The sequence below is a fragment of the Centruroides sculpturatus genome, unplaced genomic scaffold (genome assembly GCF_000671375.1).
Source record: "Centruroides sculpturatus isolate CEXI.00-Female unplaced genomic scaffold, Cexi_2.0 scaffold325, whole genome shotgun sequence".
Taxonomy (NCBI): Eukaryota; Metazoa; Arthropoda; class Arachnida; order Scorpiones; family Buthidae; genus Centruroides; species Centruroides sculpturatus.
Window position 1 is genome coordinate 2048 of NW_019384556.1, and position 5175 is coordinate 7222.

A 5175-nucleotide genomic window follows, 5' to 3' on the forward strand; every position below is an offset into this window, starting at 1 on the left:
CAAACAAGACAGAATTCAATATCTAAAAAATTCTAGTAAAGTGAATAAAAAATATATTGAACGTTGTTATTACTTTAATAAGCCTGCTGATAATCTATCTGTCCAATATAGCTGTAAAAAACAAAAACAAAAGCATCAATGAACAGAAATAAGCATAAAGTTAACAATCTCAAGAAAACAAACGACATGAGTTCGCCATGTTTGCATCCACTAAGTTTACGAGACAATTAAAAAAGTTCAGTAACGAGTTGCGTAACTTTCCCGCCTATTTATTTAAAAAATAACTTTTATATTATTAATTAATTAAGCAAAATATTGATAAATGAAATGTGTGACGCCATCTGTTAACAGGTTTTGTTCTAAAAAGTTTTTACATTTTTAATTACTATAAAATGGCAAAAGGCTTAATTTTGATAGTAGGGATGAGTTTTATGAAAAAGTATAAATGTTACTAACGAATAAAAACTTCATTAAGTCCTACCCTTCTGGAGATGTAACACATGACCCATCTTTATCTCCGAACTCTGTTGACCTTTCTCCACCAAAATTCAATTGCATCAATGCTCGTCATATACAAGCCACCATGCCAAATTTTGTTACTTAATATTCACTCCATTCTGAGATATTAAGCGAAATAGACGCCAACACACACAAATACATACCGGTACATACATATCCACGGAATTTTTTTGTCGCTTTTTTTACTGTTTTTGGTTCAGGTGGTCTCAAAACGTGACGATTTGCAAAAAACTCGGATGATCAAATTTGGCACGATTTACTTATCCGGCTGTTATGTATACATAACAGCCGGGAAAGTAAAACGTAACAAACTAGAGACGTGTTAGTGGTTATGATACTTCCATCGTGAATAGTTGTGTGAACTTAAATATAACTCTCTAACATCTGCTGTCATATTTGCAGACAACGAAGTTCTACAGATTAATTTAAAGACAAACTTTTGATAGAATTTTTTCATGACAACGGTTATTGCATTGAGGGCAACTTAAATAATATGTTTTACGTAACAATGTAGGCTGACACTTGAGAATAAAAGAGGATTCACTTTTACCCGTTACAAAGAATTTTTGAATATTTATTTAAATGTAACGAACAAACGTTTATTGTGACATCGTCAGCACCTTTAAACACTGATTCGTGAATTTAATTTATATTACGCGAATGTTAATTAACGCGGTTCTTATTAATTAATTTCGTTTAAATTCAATTGCGACGCGTAACGAAAACGAAAGTAGTGTCTTACCCGCATGCGCATTGAAATCTAATTTGAATAATAACGTCATCGATGGTTGGTGTCGTGACGTCTAATGATCCGAGGCAAATTTCGGAGCCACTAACTCCTGAATCGGTAGTCCTGTTGTTGATTGGTCGGGCCGTCAAATTTCTTTAACATAGGAAGGGGACCTTCTGTGTGTCTGACTCTTGCCGAGTAGCTTGTTCGGCAACCGGCAATCGGTTATCATACGGCACCCTGGGAAAATGTGGCGTTCAAAATTTTGTACGGAAACCGAATTGTTCGAAAGGCGAGGCGTTCGAAATCCGAAGATTGACTGTATATAATAAAAATAAAATTAAGAAACACGTTTAGTTTTGTCAATAATAGCCGCAACGTCAATCTGCGGTCAATATTGACAAAATTAATTTATAATGAGATCAAAACGTGATTCTAACCCAGTGGCGTACCGTAGTGGGGCGGCAGGGGCGGCACGCNTAATAGCCGCAACGTCAATCTGCGGTCAATATTGACAAAATTAATTTATAATGAGATCAAAACGTGATTCTAACCCAGTGGCGTACCGTAGTGGGGCGGCAGGGGCGGCACTTTTTAGGGGTCGGCAAAATTTCACAATAAATAATAATATCTTGTAAAAATTTGAAACATCCTAATCTATACTTGCATCGCGCCCACGATAGTACTATCGTCCGGACAGTCCGGAAATCGGATCGCCGGGTGAACTAGTAACTTTATCGTCGGAGGAATTCTTGCGAAACCTGTTGACCTTGTTTTTTTTTGCTTGTACGATTCATTCGCGTTCATATACACCACTAATATCCAATAGAACTATTTTAAACATATCGCTATACTACCACCGAATTTTTCATTGCTTGTTCTGTGACAAAGCTGAATTTTGGTCTTTTAAATTGAAATACAGTAGAGCGTCGTTTATCCGAATTAATTGGGGACTGGGGTTGTTCGGATAACTTATTTTTCGGATAACCAATTATGTACGAAAAAATATATTAATTTATCCCGTGTTGAAATTTTTCTCTGTTGCGTGTCGCTTCGCGTTGAATTTTCGTCGATGTTAAGCCTAACGAAGACTATCGTATCGTTAAAAATTATTTTTTTTTGTACAAACAAAATAAATATATTGAAAAATATAAAAACTAGTGATGTAACGAATATTCGGTTACTATTTGGTATTCGGCCTATTCGGCCTATTTTTCGCTATTCGGCCGAATACCGAATATTTAATCACTATTCGGCCGAATACCGAATACCTAAAAACAGGAGTAAGAAATAACAAAAACACAGTAAATTAATCATTTTGGTATTTAGATTTAATGTTATCGGGTTAGTGTTGTTTGTTTTTATTTATTTATAACTTATAACATGCACAAAATAAAAAGGAACATAATATTAGTCACACATATTCACAATTTATAATTACAAAGATCAGCACACGTACACACCTATTCGTTCGAGAATCGTCGCACATTTGAGGGTCTGACCCTGCCTATCCTTCTTTTTAAGCGCTCGTCTTTGCTCTTCCCTTCCTTTTCCTCTATCTCTCTAGTCAACGTATGCCTATGCATACATCATAATACGCCCTCACGATACTTTCGATTCGTCACTTTTCCGTCGTAGAATCCCCATTTTACAATTACGTGACTTATAGCCTGGTGATAACAAAGAAAAGAGACAGATAGGATGTCGGTATAAGTCACAGTTATGATTTCACAGATTAGAAACAGCTTGGTAGCCCGAACGACTCCAGGCTTTCGCCCGTGCACGCTAAGTGACTTTCATTACAAGCATTTAGCGTTCCGAAGTCTACGACAACAATCGTTTGGCATTTACGGCCGCGAATTTCGGGCCAATAAGCTGCCTCGACTTGTTCGATTATGTTATCAACTCACTTTCATATTTATTTTCACATTTTCACTTTGCGGTTCTTCTCTGTTCTTCTTCCGTTATTTACACGTGTAGGTCATTTCATTGTTATCCACATTTGATATAATCACTTATCGCATACTGCCATGACGCTCTTGTCTGAACTGTCAAGAATTAACGCGATTGGCGAAGCGTAGTGACAGTGAGCCAATAGAGAGCAGGATCCTTGCCATAATGCGGTTTGCGCGTCAATTTTCGTACGTGCGTTAATCGAGCCGAATAGTTTGGCCGAATATTCGGCTATTCGGCCACGATCCTGGCCGAATATTCGGTATTCGGCCTGAGGCCGAATATACTATTCGTTACAACACTAATAAAAACAATAAAAATTATACTTCAGAAGTTAATTTAGTATCAAAAACGTAAAATATTTGAGTAGCCGAAGACATAGCCAAAGATTACAGCGCCACAGCACTGTTGAAAATTTAAATTTGTCGACTGGAATTCCTTCGGATAACCGACGTTTCGGATAACAGACCTTCGGATAAACGACGCTCTACTGTACCTAAATAAGGGGGGCGAAATTTTCCTCCGCCCCGGGCGGTTGACATCCACGGTACGCCACTGTTCTAACCCAGTAGTTTTCAACTTTTTTTTATTTCTTGCATGACAGTATCTTTATAATTTTTTAGATTGCTTGCGGACCCTTTACAATTAACAACAATTAACATATTTCTGGGAACATATTGGGTTTAAACATTTGACGCACACGCTGCTGAATTCCGAGAAAGCAGTGCGCCTAAACCATTATACAAAATATCAGATGAATTAAATTGGATTCCTCCACGGAATGTAGCAATTAGTGGCAACAATCGGAAATAGCCCACAATTTTAACTAAGTGACTCCTTCACGATTCTCCTAAAACCGCCTCGCGGATCCCAGTTTAAGAACCACGGTTCTAATCGTTCAATTCGCTACTCAGTACTGAGTGTTGGGTTTCTCTACAAACCTGTCAACAAGTAGAAGAGTTTTATTCGCGAGATCAAGGACAAGGTGATTGCCAGGAGCGGCCGTCACCACCGCCACCATTAATCCGAAGGCTCGTCAGTCGAAGTCGGTCGACCTTAAGAATGCGAAATTGTTACCCTGGAACCCGAATTCAAAATTGAAAGAATCCTCGTGATACCGGAAAATGGGTAGACGCCAATCGTCCGCAGACCGACCCAGAAAGCATTTGCTGTAATGATGATTTTTGTGTAGAATGCCATATTTTAAACGAGTTCATTGTATTTTTTTTAATGGAATAAAACCGTCGATTTCGACAGGTTCTTGCAAGTTATTATTAATTTGTTTGCAAAATTTTAAATTAAAATAATTCCTGTTTTCATTGATTATATTTGTTTAATCTACATATCAAACATTCTAATAACTTAAATAAAATATAAAGCAAATATTATTTATAAATTTATTTCGTTCGTTTTAAATTAAAAAATAAAGACTCGCATAGCGTTACGAAACTCCCCGAGTTTCCCTAGTAACTATAAACGTAAACTATCTTTAAATTAATAATAATAATGATATATATTGGCATGATTATAAAACTTGCATGTCAAGGAATAAATTATGTGCATAAAATTACAATAAATGCTTCATATTCTCAAGATTTCTATTTCGTATAAATTTTATAAACATCTGAACTATGCCAACAAAGTATAAATATTAAATTACTTTGGAATTATGGAATGTATAATGTGTAATATTAAAACACAAAGTATTTCACCTTATTTACATTAATACTGATACATCAGGTTATCAAATTAATGTGTAATCTGTAGAATTTTGTAAAATCAATTTAATTCTAATGTATATCTATATACAGTAGATCCCCCTATAAGACGGTAGATACGTTCCGTTCTTTATGAATCAATTTTGTAGGAATCATAGTTTACGGACTACGGCTGTTTGAAAGGTTTTCTTTCATAAAATTAATCGATTCTAGACTAATTCGACTCAACATTTCCAAAATACGTATATTTTTTTG